The 16,664-nt window shown below is 38.4% G+C and overlaps 1 long non-coding RNA gene across 1 annotated transcript in view; it reads left to right on the top strand.

The window, feature by feature from the left end:
* The window catches only part of LOC145721421 (uncharacterized), a 13,182-nt gene extending 10,716 nt beyond the window's left edge, over positions 1–2,466 (top strand). Inside the window, exon 3 of the long non-coding RNA XR_014145093.1 lies at positions 588–2,466. This is a non-coding gene — a long non-coding RNA (uncharacterized LOC145721421). The remainder of the gene's footprint in view (positions 1–587) is intronic.
* Positions 2,467–16,664: the final 14,198 nt, after the last annotated feature.

The following is a 16,664-nucleotide window of genomic DNA, read 5'->3' as shown; positions in this document are numbered from 1 at the left end:
TCCCTCTCCTACTCCCCCTGCTTATGTTCCCTCTCTCGCTGTGTCTCTCTCTGTCAAATTAAAAAAAAAGAAGAAGAAGAAGATAGCAGGAGGGGAAGAAGGAAGGGGGGGAAATCGGAGGGGGAGATGAACCATGAGAGACGATGGACTCTGAAAAACAAACAGGGTTCTAGAGGGGAGGGGGGTGGGGGAATGGGTTAGCCTGGTAATGGGTATTAAAGAGGGCACGTTCTGCATGGAGCACTGGGTGTTATATGCAAACAATGAATCATGGAACACTACATCAAAAACTAATGATGTATGGTGATTAACATAACATAATAAAAAAAAAAATACCAAAAAAAAAAAAAAAAAAAAGGAATGCCCAGCTAAGGAAGTTGGGGGAGGGACTGAAATCTACACCCACTCTGCTCACTGAGCTGGGCACCTGAAGAGGGGACAGTTGCATGAAGCTATTGTATATTGTTCTTTCCATTCGGTTTCGAGGAATTTTGTGGGACACATCAACTATAGATTAAAATTTAAACTAAGAAGCTTGATTGTCAAGACTCTGTGCTTGTTTTTTGATTCTTGTCTCCTAATTCCAGCCCTTCAGATACAAAGTGTCATCAGCACTGCCTTCCTGTCCTGACTGGTCCTGTCTGCCCTTCAAATTACTCCTGTTCCAAAAGTAATTCTTCCTTCTCTCCAGCCGTAAGAACATTTCCACATTTTAAACTACATCTAGGAACTGACTGGTTCTTTCATAGTTCACACGAAGGTATGAAAGACTGATAATCTGCCCTAAAACTCTAGAAAGAGATTGCTTACTAACAGAAAGAACATGCAATTCGTGGAGTTTCGGGTGGGGGGCAGGGCAGATGTTTTTGGATAGAGGGAAAAATTTGATAACTTGTGGGTAAAATTAAGAGGTCTCTATCCACCTGTGTTTTGTTTAGGTTCAAGAATCTTATAGTAGTATTTACTTTTGCCTGACCCCTCCATGCAACGGACCCTAGAAATATACTACCAAGTGCATATTTTAGATCATTTCTTGTCCTTCCTTTAGGACCCTGGTCAACTCTGTTTCTTTGTTCTTTTGGGAGGTGGGCTGTTGCTCAGCTAACGACTGCCCCTTGCCCCAGATCCACCCCAGAAAAAGTCATCTCCAGCCCTAACCCCAATCCCAGCTTGGATAGACTGAGCCAGACCAAGATGATTTTTTCTGAACATTCAGCATGATGATCTGTATCTGTCTCCAATCCAGTAACTAATATTGTTTAATATAAACTCCATATTCCGTAGGGTTATCACTTACAGAGAGCCCAGAAATGTTCTGTTGGCTTCCCTCTTCTTAAGGTCTTTTTTAAAAATGCAAATAGTCCAGGTGTGAATCGCATGTTTGACTAATTTACACTCAAGTGTAGGCGATTTTTTTAATGGCCTTTTTCCTTCAGGAGGCACTTTGGCAGGGAGGTTAGAGAAGGGGGGGTGGATATGGAAAGAGAAAGAGAAGAGAGGAAATAAGCATAATCAAAACTAAAGACTTAATTTAGCCATTTCACAGGTTTTACTTTGGGGACGACATTTTAGAGTCATATCTGGAAGAAGTGAATTAAATGAGTTTATGCTTCAACTGCTATGTACAAGGACACCAAGGTTTCCAAATATAGAATTTTTAAAAACAAGTATTTATATTTATAGTATTTATTACAGAGAGGCTAACTTTCCTACTCTTGATGATAAAAAACAAGTTTTCCATTCACATATCTCATGGACTCTTGAATTCTTTAAGGTTTGTGAAATAATAAAAACTTTGCCTCAAAGTGTGACAATATTATCCATGCCTTAGGATATGTTTGATATAAGAGACAGTTGTCCTCTAAGCAATCTAAAGAAAAGAAGGATCTCTTATAAAGAGGCAAAGTATGTCATAGAACCCAAGGACAGGAAATACAGCCAGATCTCCCACGGGGCTGGAACTGAGGAGTGGAAAGTTGTCAGTGACCAAGGCAAATCTTGGTATATTTTTCCCTTTCCCTCAATCTCAGCCCTTCCACCACTGCATGTTCACCATGGTCTTTAATTTTCCTTATCTCTGTGTTTCTGCCCTCTTTTTTTACAGAACAGTGCTCTTCACTTATACATGGCACATCGTATAGTGTTCCCAGATTTAGCAAATGACATTATAGGATGTCTATACTTTGCCGGGCAACCCTATAATCATGCCTCGCCAATCCGTTGCCCTCATTTCCTGGGTCTACCTGATCCATCACCAGAGCTATTTTACGGGAGTTTCTGTGTCCTCATTCAAAATTCAGTAGGGAGAATCTAATTAGTTCAGCTTGGGCCAGTGGCCGGCCGTGGTGGGTAAGGCAGCCAGAGGGCCATCTCTATAGGTGGGAAGCATTATCAGGAAAAAAGGTAAATGCGGATGAGTCAGCCCCAAATGTTATCTACTAAATATAAATTTAGGCTATAAGTAAATCTTGTTATACACATAGAAGTTGCTCTTGCAGATTTCTTGAATTCATAGACCAAGTTCTATTGGTTTTTGTGTTTCCTGCTGTCTGGCATCTTGTACTTCGAACATATTGGTGAATTGGGTTAAACAAGAACAATTTCAAAAAATTACTCTATTTCTCTATTAATTTGAATATCTATGAATATAGATAAGGACAGAGCAACTTTCCTGAAGTGGTGTTTTAAGTTACTAATATGTTGCTTTAAGGTGATAGTATGGTATAACAGGGGATCAAATGGAGAATGATGTTAACCTCATTCTGTAGGAGAGAGGCACTAAAAAGCTCTAGAGCACTGAAAAGTTACCAAATATCTTTTAGAAGTACATAAATTATTCCCAAAAGTTTCGTATATTAGAACCAGTCATTAGTAGGGAATTAATTTATTAAAATTTCAGATTGAATGGTTTTCTCTTCATAAACAATAAAAAAAACACCCCTCTGCTCATTTATTTTCTTGCTTCTCTTTTGGCCACTCATAATACGTTTTCCATGATGATTTACTCTAATTTTCCAGGATGCTTTATGCAAATGGTAGCTAGTGACCTTTACTCTATTACCAATCCCTTATATGATGTTAACCATATATGGAATAAGTCATCTATATTATCAACATCTACAGAACTGATGGGTAAAAGTCACGGTACCATCAACTCACTTGAGGTCATAGTGTTATAGGAAGCAGAACATGGAGGGAAGGAAACTGAGCCTGGGTCACATGACCTGGGCTTGAGGACACCTGGCCTAGGTTTAACTCCTAGTTCTCCTTACTATTTACTGTGAGTCCTTGGGCTAGTTTCATAACCTCTTTTTGTCTCATTTTTTTAAAAGCAGGGATAAATATGCCTGCCCTGGCCGCCTGCCAGGGTTGTTAATCAAATGAGATAATATATGTGAAAGTGTTTGTAAACTATAAAATACTGCACAGACATAAGATTCTTCTTCTTGTTGTTGTCTGATAAAATGTTTATAAATCATTTTAATATCTAAGCAAAAATGTCATTGCTATATTGATGGTTACTATGAGCTAGAGATATAAGCTCTAAAAAGATAGAATTTTTCAAAGAAAAATAATCCTCCTGAAAAGAATATTACTTTACCTGCCATTTTTAAGGACAAAACTATTCTTATTGCTTATTATTGTTTTTAATGTATAATTTAAGATGAACAGAAACACACTAGGCTTGGGGGAAATATGAGCCATAACCAAGAATATCTGAGTAAAAAAAGCTTGCATGGCCGCCACATTGTTAATGGCATTGTTTGAGGCTTCCCTGTTAGATTCCCACACTGTCTCATCCCTTATCTTTTTTTTTTTTAAATAAAGACTTTATTTATTTATTTGAGAGAGAGAGAGAGACAGAGAGAGAGCATGAGCTGGGGAGAAGGAGAAGCAGACTCCCTGCTGAGCAGTGAGCTGGACATGGGACTCTATCCCAGGACCCTGGGATCATGACCTGAGCCAAAGGCAGTTGCTTAACTGACTGAGCCACCCAGGCGCCCCTCATCCCTTATTCTGCTGGGATTCCCACAGAGAAGGAAGACCATAGCTATTAGTCATCCCTTGCCCTACATAGAGGCTTTAGTATCAGTATCTATTCTCTTCTCATTTCATTTTCCTCCATGGTCTTAAGGCCCACCATTTGGTGAAAATGAGAAATAACATCTCCTCACAAAATGGTGGGAACTTTGTGGGAAATCAAAGCTTTCTGTGCTGTAGAAGTCTCATTTCTTCTTGTAATGAGTTCAGAACGTATTTATCTTGTCTATGGTGATTTTCAGCCCCTAACTGGGGCCCGGTATACATAGATGTTCAATAAATGACTAAATGAATGGACACATGGACTAATGTAGCTTGGTTAAATTATTATATTATCAAGAAGAGAGATAAATGTCTTCTTATTAATTAACCCATTTACTATATAAAAATGATATTGCAAATACTTTGACCTTGAAATTGTCTATGAATGCAATACCCCAATATAAAATAGTTGTGGAACCAAATACCATTAAATCAAACATTTGTGACTTGCCTTATTTGGGAACACTTGTGAATATCTATTTTGAATATTGATAAAGCAATGTTTATATACCCTCTTTTGTATTAATGATTTTTTACTTTTTTATCATTTAAAATTTTTAAGTCAGTTGAATTCATGTCTAACCAAACTGAATTGAATTTCAAGTCTATGCTGTTAACTTGAAAATGATCAACATTAACAAAGGAAACACAAGCAGGCTATTCCAGGCAAATTTTATGTTTACAAGTTGTAGAAAGATTGCTTATTTTAACCAGTGAGATTGATCTGGGGTGATGAACTTTTGAAAAAAGATGGACTATGGCCAATTTGACCTAGAGATAGAAAATGAGTTATGAAAATAAAACATAGGCAGGCTAGAGTTGCATTGAGGAGCAGTTTATAATATGGAATTTAAGCCCTGGTTATTATTCTGTTTCTTTTGTTAGTTTCATAGATTTTGTAGTTGAAACATTTCAGCTAGTTAGCATATTAGGTTTGCTCATATCCTTATTGCAGAGTCTGTAATTGCTTGTTATTACATGATGTTTTATTTGTTGCACACTGCTGTTCACCATTACCATCCAGGCTTATAGAATTCTGCCCCTTGTTTATAGTGTTCGTTTTCTGCTCTTGTGCCTGAAAAAATTATCTCCACTTTGTTGCTTTCTCCTGTGACTTGTCTCTTGCTTAGGTCCCAAGTTTCTGCCTAACTGGATGGAGGAATACTTCTGGGCTTGCCACTGTAATTTGTTTAATCAGGTCCAGGTCATGGGAACAGAGCAGTGATTCTGAGAATGATTCGCCTCAGCTGAGGTCTGGCCACCCCAGAGAACAGACTCAACATTATGGGAGCCACAGCATCCTGTCTCAAAGCAGGGGACATGTAGCCCTGAGAAGTCATTCTGGGAAAAAAGTCTGGAAATTAACCTGAAAATAGGAGACGAGTGGATAGACTAGAGTAAAATATCTGCTGTGCTTGAAAGGCAAATGCAGTGGTCATATACTTTGGCTCAATTGTCTTGCCTTAGTTAAAATGAACGTTAACATATTTTTTGCTTCTTTGTAAGCAATTACATTTACTTACCAGTTAAAATTTTGCTCTTTGATGTCATCAAAACTTTTTCTGTAAAATTTTACTAAAGTGAGTTTTGGATTATAATTATTAATTCACTGATCAAAGCAATATTCCTAGCAGAGATATAAATACAGTCTTTAACAAATTTTTAAAAAGATTTTATGGGGGGGGAGAGAGAGAAAAAGAGAGAACATGAGTGGGGGAAGGGCAGAGGGACAAGCAGACTCCCTGCTGAGTAGGGAGCCCAATGCGGGGCTCAATCCCAGGACCCTGGGATTGTGGCCTGAGTCGAAGGCAGACACTTAACCAACTGAGCCACCCAGGTGCGCCTAGAAATAGATACGATCTTTAAAAGAAACAGCAACCAATCTTAGATTATAATAAAGGAAATATTTTGACATTCTCCAAAGTAGACTCTGGGTATTAAAAATATAGACAAAACATTAGAATAATGGTACAGTAACATAATAGCTCTATCTTCATGTTTGTCCACATATACAATAGACTTAGTAATTGCATAAATGTCTTTTGCCTCCCATACTTCAATATGCCACTGAGGTTATGTAAAATTACACCTAAGAACCACTTCTGTCCCATTTGAAGCAGAAAAAAATGTCCCATAGAGGGTACTTAAAGATTCCCTCTTTTTCCACAAACTGTTTTGTTAAAGAATGACTTTCTCACGCCAAAAGGATTTGGGGGACAATAAAACTTAATTACTTAAAATTACTGTGGGCCATGAAAATAAAACCAAACTGTTTAAGTATGATTCTTTGGATATTACAATTTTAAATCTGCTTGCTTATATTCAGTTCAAAATACTATTAAGATAAACCTTGCCATATGCACTGGATTCCTAATGACTGACTTTATGATTGTTGCAAACCCAGCTAGAACATAATATTTGGAAAATCTGGTCTTTATTGGGAAATACTAGTCAAGGGTGGGGGTAGATGTTGTAAGAAATGAGGTTCTCATTACGTTCTCATGAAAGTTCACTGGCCAGAGGAAAAAAAATATTTCATGTTCTTATCATGTTTGTGCAACATTAAAAAAAATACTGCTCTAAAAATTGTGCAATAGAAAGTAGTCATAGTCAGAGCTTTATACGATTACAATACATGGGACACAGACGTCATTTAATTATGTATGATTTACCTGTCCAGACATGTCTTTGCTGTCCCTGCGTATTCATCAGAAGTTCAGGTATAATTACAATTAAGATTTTAAGTACTTGGAGGGGCGTCTGGGTGGCTCAGTCGTTAAGCGTCTGCCTTCGGCTCAGGTCGTGATCCCAGGGTCCTGGGATCGAGCCCCACGTCTGGCTCCCTGCTCTGCGGGAAGCCTGCTTCTCCCTCTCCCACTCCCCCTGCTTGTGTTCCCTCTCTTGCTGTCTCTCTCTGTGTCAAATAAATAAATAAAATCTTTAAAAAAAAAAAAAGATTTTAAGTACTTGGAAATGTACATAGAAAGCATTTGTATCATTATTTCTTTTTGGTAAAAATAGAACAATAGGTTTGTTTTGGAGTTAGAGACATCAGTACAAAACAAATGGCATTTCTTAAGATTATGCTTCAAGTGTAAACTTTTAGCTGAAAAAAAAAGAAGCTAACTTTGTCAGTAATATTCAATTTTTTTTTCCCCCACTATTGCTGAAATTTCAAATATATCAAGTGATCAAGTTCTATCAGAAATATAAGTAAGTCAACTGTTGGTTGATTTATGGGTTGCACGTAAACTGTTGGGCAGAATTTAAAATAGGATAAACTTGAGATAGTATCCAAACCTTTGTGCCCTCATTTTTGTCCTTCAACTTTTACTGAAACGGTTAAGTTTTCTAATATTGGTGTACTTGCAGTACACAAAGAAAGAAAATAAGATAATTGACTACTACTTCTATATTGCTGAAATAACCAGAATTCAAAATGAGGGTAGAGAAACCTCTGGAAGACTTCTTTCTGACTAAACCTACCACACCCATCAGAAGAGGACAAAGTTCAGTCTGTGAATAAGGCTCACAGGTTTTTTTCAAAGTGGCTCTTTTGCCAATAATATGCCATGCACTCCAGTCCCTTCTTCCCTGTAATAAGTGCTTTTCTGAAGTTTACTTCTTAAGTGGTCCATTAACCAGTCCCTCACTAGCTGAATACTAGCTACCAACATTTTAGTGCTCCAAGAATACAACTATGATGGTTCTCAGGAATTGTCCAATAAGTTTCATGTTGATAGGATGGTACTTAAATGTAAGAACAGGGGAAAAGACACATCTTAAAGCTGAATACAAAAGGAAAAGCATCGTAGAGAAATAGCTATGCTTAAGAAAAAGAGAGTTCTTGATACCAGGGAAAAGAAGAAAGTTCTTGATACCGGGAAGTAATCTCAGACTGTCGATCCTAATAGTTATAAATTGCTTAAGGTTGGGGCGCCTGGGTGGCTTAGTCATTAAGTGTCTGCCTTCGGCTCAGGTCATGATCCCAGGGTCCTGGGATCAAGCCCCACGTTGGGCTCCCTGCTCGGCCGGCGAAGCCTGCTTCTCCCTCTCCCACTCCCCCTGCTTGTGTTCCCTCTCTCGCTGTGTCTCTGTCAAATAAATTAAAAAAAAAAAAAAAAAAACTTAAAAAAATATTGCTAATGGTTGGAAGAGGAAATGAAGTATTCTAAACCAGCAAGCATCCTTACCTGCAGCTCCTTCGCAAATGGAAGGTGAATTTGTTTCAGGGTATCATTCTCCTTTGTTTCTGAAGGACTCCTATTTCATGAGTTAGATATTTGCAAATGAAGTAAATAACATTTCTTTTAGTTGATTATTTGTAAAAGAAGTCTCTACCATTATCAATGGGGAAGTCACCCAAAAGTAGATCCCTAAGTCCACTGAATTCTTTGGGGGGCGACATGCCTCCTTGAAGATACTTTGATGATGTGACCTGGTTCTGCTTCTTCTAGTTGAATCTGAGACAGGGGTTGGGAACGTGGTACTTGGGAAAGAAAAGAGATGAAAAAGGGAACTTTTGGCTAGAGGAGATTAAGTGGATTCTGTAAACACACAAGCCGACTGGGGCCCCAAAAAGGGTTCACTAGGTAATTCCCTGTGAATAGGCATGTCAATAAACTCTAGCTTCTAGGATGAACATTTCACATCAATGTTCATATTTTTCTCTTATTATAATCCCCTATAGCTTCTTCAAGCCTTAGTAAAGTATCCTGAAATGTCTTAGCTGTGTTTGCTGAATTCAAAGTCGCAGGGGCAGAAAACCCATTTCTATACTTTGGGGGGAATCTGTGTCTATACTTTGGGAAGTGAAGGAGCCTGGAGAGCTCCAGCCAGGGGTGATCAGTGGAGAACTCTGACATGGCAGCCTGGAAGACGTTGACACAAAACACCCCGGATGGATTTGTGAAACGTGTGAGTGCTCACTGCATATCTTCATAAAGTCTGGGGGAGGGACTGGACTCCCTGCATTCCCTTGGATGGAGGCTCTTATCCTTCTTATTTACATATCAAAGAGAAGAGTGACTTTGACAGGCTAGCAACGTTGTGTTATATAATTCATGTCATAAGAATATGAGAAATGAAATCCAATGTCACACTGACGTGCTAGCATCTGGCAGTCATGTAATAAGATCATATCAGTTGATTCTAGAACAATTTGGAAGGTAAAGATAGGAAGCTTTAAATATAAAATTCAGTACTTCTCTACTAAATATGACACCTTTTACTCTTGTAGAAGGGCATATACAAAAAATACATAAGCACACAAAGAGAAAATTTTAAATCCACATTAATAAACAATTATAAAAGGCCGACTGTTCACTCATCATGGTGGGAAATGCAAAAAAGTTAGAAAATATAACCCTGCCCTTGAGAAGTTGAAGTCTCATTTGCCTTAAAAACAGAGGGACACATACAAGAGATCAAAGGAAGTATGTGCAGAAATCCATATCTTTCTTCCCAGATAGGACACACTTTCCTGGACAACAATGACTCCAAGTTCTAGAATGTGGTGACTATCCTCAGACCAGATCTGGGGTCAGGAAGCAGAGACACCAGTCGCAGTTCTACAGAAGAAATGTCTCGTTATCAGTGGGATGCAATTGGACCCTCTGCTGCTTGCCAGGATGCGGGGGTTGGGGGGTGGGATGGAGCAGGGCCCTGAGAGAGGGGCTGTGCACTCCAGAAGTCCAGTGCAGGAGCTCAAGAGCCACACCACCGGACTTCTAACTTAGGCATGTTACTTCACCAGTCCACTTCTTTTTCTCAAGAAGTGACCTTGTTTTTTATTACAACAATCAATTTGGATGAATCACTAAAGGGGCAATGTTTGAAGGCTTGATCTGAATATTTCTGCCTAGGCTCAGATGAGTTCTAGTATGGTGATTCTGATGGCCACTGGTTTCTGCCTACTCTGGACTTATTTGGGAAGTAAAAATTAATCTTGGCTAAAAGTAATGGAATTATGTCAAGGTGGATTCCTTCTCCTACAAGTGAGGTTAGTTCTGTGACATTCTAGACTTAGGACACAACGGGCTCAGGGGGAGTCTCTAGGATGATTAGCTGCAAATATGTTGGTTAGAGGCTATTGGGGCCATTAGAAGAGTTTCTGTAGTCACCATGTTTTTTCTGCGACAGCCTACCACCTGGTGACTTGGCAGTCTGACAGAGTGAAGGAAACAGTGATTGAGGGAGAGCCAACAGGTATTTCTTTGCTGACTGGTATAATATATAAACTGTGCTGTCTTGTTAATTGAGAAGCTCTATAGATAAATAATGGTGTAAGAATACCCCAACTGCAGTATTCTGTAAAACTGAATGAATTCCCTTGAGATCCTAAACTACTTTTTTTTACTTTGTCTAACAATGGGTTTTTCTGTATGTACAGTACTTCTCTGAGCTGACATTAAAAAATGACCTGAAGTCCAGGATAGGAAAGCTAGGACAAAAAGGAACAATAATATAATTGGGAACAAACAAACAATTCTACACAGGAAGGAGCTACTTACAGAAAGGGCACATATAATGTGCCTGGGTGGCTCAGTTGGTTAAGCATCTGTCTTCAGCTCAGGTCATGATCCCAGGGTCCTGGGGTCGAGTCCCACATCGGGCTCCCTGCTCAGCGGGGAGTCTGCTTCTCTCTCTCCCTCTACCCCTCCCCCCTGCTTGTGCTCTCGCGCTCTCAAATAAATAAGTAAAATCTCTCTCTCTCTATATATATAAAAAGGGCACATATAAATAGTATGCTGCAAACATTTTTCTAAAAGTATAGTTCTCATACTTGGAATATCTCAGGTTAGAATTTTAGGTACTTTACAAATATTCAACCTGCCATTGTTCAAATTTTCTTGAAGATAACACTAACTATCCTTAGGTTTAAAAATTTTTTTTTTAATTTTTTAAAAGATTTAATTTATTTATTTGAGAGAGAGAGTGTGAGAGAGAGAGCTAGTGTCACCAGGCTCCCCATCCTTAGTTTTATAGATGGATAATATAAACCAAGAATTAAGACAAATAAATCATTGCAAGAAAGAAAGCCAGAACTCCTGACTCTTGATTCCTGCTGTAGTTAATAAGACACCCTTTCAAGAAACCTTCTCTCTAGAATCTTAATTGTTACACCACTGAATGTCTCAAAGGCCTGGGGGCTGAGGCTCTTCCTCCTAGGGTGGAAGTTTTCTTGGCCTGAATAAGGAAAGCTGTGTCTATGTAGCAAATTGTCGCAGTCTGCATCCTGTGACTGTCTGGCACGTTTCTTCACAAGCCTAACATTGGTGAGCCCTGTACTCCTTTGCAAGGCTCACTGGTACTTGCACTTTTGCTCTGTGGTGCAAGTGGTCCAAGAGGTGTTTGCTAGAAGCTGCACTTAAGTAGAGCCCCCGCCCCAATCCCTGACGCGTATTCAGTCGCTCATTCTGGGCAAAGCTGCCATAAGTTGCAATCACCGTTCCATATGACTAAAACTTCAAAACTTCACGTTCAGGCTATAGCAGGCAAAACTCTCTGCCCATCTCTTAAATCAGCTTGGCTAATATAAACTCTACAAACCGCTGAGGTCAAAATGTCCTGCCCAAATGCTAACGTCTAAGGCCCTAAGCCACCTGTCTGGACCCATCAAAAGGTACTCCTGTGTGTATATATTTTCTGCCCCCTAATGTCACTTCTTTTGTTTTATCTCTCAATGTTAGCAGTCAATTCATCAGATTTGGGGGTCTTTGTGAAGGTTCACCAAATAGAGCCTTCCTTCCCCATTTGGATTCTGAACAAATCAAGAAGTAAAAGAATCCAACAGGTGGAATGTCCAAACAATCACCATTACTACCGTAAGGCCTTAAATGAAGAACCAAATGGACTTCATCATACTAAATCCCATGATGAAGGTCATAGCAATGCTGGGCCCCGCATGGAGTGTTTTAATTTGCTACATTCGGTGGAAATGAAGAGAAGGCAGTGGTACTAGCTCTTCTCAGAAGCATCAGATTGGCCCTATCATGTTGCGCTATTTTGTAATTCAAAGACATCTCATTTTGTCCAATAATCTGGAATTCAGCAGGGATTCCACAGGAGCCCTGTCTAGAGTCAGAAATAAATCAATGGGATCTGTCCTTCACCTTTCTTATGAAGTTTAAGAAATAAATCAATGGGATCTGTCCTTCACCTTTCTTATGAAGTTTAGCGTGTAACAACTGCCTTCTGCTAATTACAGAAGCTCTGTTTCATTTTTCCAGAAACACTGGTTAGATCTGTTCGGAATCAGCAGCCAATCAGCTTCACTACTTTTTTGTAAACACTGGGCTATGTTCTGCTCCGGACCTGCTCAGACTTCTGGAAGCAGTCAAGTGGCATTTCAGCCTGGAAGATCTGGTTTTTATTGTTGCTATTTTTGTTGTATTTGTTGTTGGTGGTGGTAGGTAGACAGTGAGGAGGGAAGAATTTTGTGGGAAATACACTTTTTTTTTTTTTTAAAGATTTTATTATTTATTTGACAGAGAGAGACAAAGTGAGAGAAGGAACACAAGCAGGGGGAGTGGGAGAGGGAGAAGCAGACTTCCTGCTGAGCAGGGAGCCCGATGCGGGGCTGGATCCCAGGACACTGGGATCACGACCTGAGCCGAAGGCAGACGCTTAACAACTGAGCCACCCAGGCGCCCCGGAAATACACTTCTTTAAAAAAATAATGAGAACAGGCTACTGTCATAGAAATGTGCCTTTATGTGAGATAAAATTAAATGCCCTGGCTGAAGGTTTACTGGGAAGACAAGAATAAAATATTGGAGGAAAATAATACTCTGAAATAGAAGAGTGGATATGGAAAAACAAATCTCTAACACTGAAAATTTGCAATTTGCTAAGAAATGTGACCTAATCTTTTCTAAATAGACGGAAAAAAAGCTAAGAAAGAGCAGAGATTTAAAAGTATGGTATCATATTTAAGAAAAAAGTCTGCAAACAATAGGGCAATAAAAGCAGTGTTCATCTTACATGAATGCTGAATTAGATTTTTTTCCCCCACAGTGAATGGCCTAAGGGATTTTGCACAACTGTGTAATTTAAAAAGAGAGCTTTTTTTTTGACTTGCAAAAAAATTATGGTAGAGGTTTTAAAGCTCATTATTATTTGGATGATTATTTATTTTGATTTATTTGATTTGAATGGAGACTTTTCTATCCAGATGTAAGCCTTTATCTAAAACGAAGTCACAGTAATTCACAATCAATAATTATACCTAATAATAGAAAAACATATGGTTAAAATACATGCAGTCAATTTAGAATACGTTCTTCTAAAAAGCTATCCTTTGAAGTTGATTTTGGAATTAAAATAGGACTATAAAGGAAAGGCAAGGAAGAAACAAATTCTCCAAGTTGAAACTCATCAAAAATTTTCATCTCCATTAATAATGCTTTTACAAAGAACTACTTTTAGAAAATTACAGGCAATTTAAATTAAAGATTGGGCATGGGAATTCATTCATTATACAATTTAACATTTTGACTTTTCAAAAAACATGGTCACTACAAAGTCTGAATTATCTGTGGGAAATAAATGATATGTTATTGAAATTCCTTATAGATGACCAAAACTAACATTTTTAGTCTTCTTCCCTGATATTTTTTAAAAAACGAATAATTAGGAAAAAAAACCCCTCAATTATAACACCTTATTTCTCCCTCCATACGTCCGTAATAAAATGAAAAGAGATAATATAACATTGACCTGAGTGTTTTCTTAAGACAGATAATGTTTTGAAAATTGTAGTTAAATAAATTAGGAACCTCTAGATTAGGTAAAATTAAATGAGTCTTTCTCTTTAAAGTATTGCAGAGATTTTAATATGCTAAAATACATATCCAAGAATATCCAAGAGGTAAACATATTTCCCAATGGGTTTTATTTGATTACAGAATATTTATTCTCAGGATATCTCTCAAGGCTAGCACCATGCACACAGTATGTAGCTGTTATTTTTATTTAGATATCTGTGAACAAGAAAAAAGGGACCTGGATAACATGCAAGCTAGATAACCAATGTCAAGTTTAGCAGTCCTTGGGGCCACTTATCAATATCCAGTTCTCTTCTCCTTCCTGGCATATCGAATATTGAACTTTCTAGGCAATGAATTTTACGGAAGTGCTGTGAATCACTTCTAGGCTGGAACATTTATATATCAAAGCAAATTCCTTAGGTTTCTTTCCCTTGACCACAACTCTTGGCTATCCCCAAGGGTAGCTACTTGTCAACCTGGGTCCCAGAATCAGGAAAGCAGAAAGTGGAGCAGAAGATTGAGCAGCACACTCCTCAGCTGACTCTTAATGGACACATAGCAAAAGCAAGAAAAAAAAAAATCTTGGTTGTTTTAAGTTGCCAAGATTCGGGGTTGTTATCATAGCATAACTTAATTTATACTGACAGTATGACAACTGATCAAGAGTAAATTGTATTTTTAAGCCTAGAAAAAAATCTTCACTGTTTAGTAGAAAGAAATTAGGTCAGAGCTTAGTCAGTGGTTAGACAGGCCAGAGCAGAGAAAGCAAGGATTCAGAGAAGGACCAGATCCACCAAGTTGGCAGAGATCATCAGGGGAGGTGGTAGCTATAGAAGGAGCCTCAGGAAAGTAATGAAACAGAGTCTTAGTCAGGGAGACTTATGGGCTGCCAAGAAGGCTCAACATGAGCTGGAGTTTAAGGGCAGGCCCCAAACTAGGGTTGGTCATAAAGAAAAAAAGGAGAGCCTACTTATTAGAACAATGCTTGACCATTGTCCAAGATGATTAGATGATTAACCTATTATTAAATATTGTCCGACTAGGGATATCTTTAATTTTGGAGCTTGTAGTGGAGCTGAATCTACAGATGAAAAATAAATGGCTCATAATTAGTAGAAGAATAGCAGAAAGAAGCCGAGTGAGTTACTAAAATGAAAGATTTTGCAGATGGTTCTAGGAAATGGAAGAATTGGTTTGGTTTTTTTGAAACAGATATTAGAAAAATGAGTTTCTATTGATTTGCCCCCTGTTAACTCTCTAAGATGGAAAATATTTGGTTATGACATGCTACTGCTTCTTTCTTAAACTTTAGGGTATTTGGTAGAATATTCTGCCTCGAGATCCCTTCATGGACTTTTAGTTGCCCTCGTAGAACCTTTTATGTGTTCTTGGGCTGACTTGACAGAATGAGGCCATCTACGGTACATGTATCAGTTTCTAGGGCTGCCATAACAAGGTACTACTAGGTGGTTTAAGCAACACAAATGTATTGTCTTAGTTTTGGGGGGGTAGGAATTTGAAATCAAGTTGTTACAGGGTTTGTTCCTTCTGAAGTCCGTGAGGAAGAATCTGTTTCATGCCTCTCCCCTTCTAGTGGTTTGCTGGTCATCTTTGATGTTCCCTGGCTTATAGAAACATCACCCCAATGAGATACTCAAAAAAGGTTTGAATGAGTATTTGAATTAATTAAATGAATGATTTGTAAGACAAACCCTATAGTAATTTTTATTCTGAAAATTTTAGGGAAGATTTTTCTATTTCTGTTTGCACTGCTAAATTAAATGGGTCACACTTTAGAATTAGTCTTCTCATACCTACATTACTTTTAAAAATATATATATATATTTTTTTTTTAAAAGATTTTTTATTTATTCATTTGACAGAGACACAGCAAGAGCGGGAACACAAGCGGGGGAGTGGGAGAGGGAGAAGCAGGCTTCCTGCTGAGCAGGGAGCCCGACGTGGGGCTCGATCCCAGGACCCTGGGATCATGACCTGAGCCGAAGGCAGACGCTTAACGACTGAGCCACCCAGGCGCCCCTAAAAATATATTTTTAAAATTGAGATATAATTGACATATTCCATATCCCTGTAATTCTGAAAAACTACCCAGAAATTTCAAAGAATGTAATTCACAAACTATACAATTTACAAGTTTTTATAAAAATAAAAAACAAAACAAAACCGTAGAAGATTCTTTCAAATAAAGACTGGTGTTTTTATTTCTTTCAAATAAAGACTGGTGTTCATAAAGTAGCTAAAAGAATACTGTACTATTATCAGTCTAACTATCTAGAAATGCCATTAGCACCATTTGACAGATCAGAAAACTTCATCTCTGAAAGAAGACCTTGGAATGTACCACTCCTTAACTATTTAGGTCGTGATGGCCAGGCATCAACTCTTTGGGTAGGGCACGTGAAAAGTGGTAGATGACAATCAAGTTGGCAGAGTGCATTTAGGACAGTGAGTGGAGCAATTCAAGGATGTACTGAAAGCAATTTGAAAAGCTCCACCTATCATCATTAAGGACAAGTGGGAAACTATTGTTGCTAGCATATCTTGGGTTTGGATTGAATGAAAAAGTGAAGTATCTCCCCTATAAGAAAATGCTGATAGCCAAGTTCAAGAATGGCTAAGCCTCCCACCCTCCACCTGCCACCCAGTCTCATATCATCACTTCTCATGCACCCTTCTCCAAAAAGTCCTCTCCATTTGCTGTCCCCATCTTCAATTCCTTTTCACTTTCCTTTAGTCCATTTCAATCTGGCTGACATCATCACAATGTAAGTGAAGCTATTTTTCTTTTAA

Source organism: Leptonychotes weddellii, chromosome 5, assembly GCF_054177405.1.
Source record: "Leptonychotes weddellii isolate Sample4059 chromosome 5, ASM5417740v2, whole genome shotgun sequence".
Classification (NCBI taxonomy): domain Eukaryota; kingdom Metazoa; phylum Chordata; class Mammalia; order Carnivora; family Phocidae; genus Leptonychotes; species Leptonychotes weddellii.
Note: the sequence above shows the minus strand (reverse complement) of the source record. Positions and strands in the feature narration are given on the sequence as shown.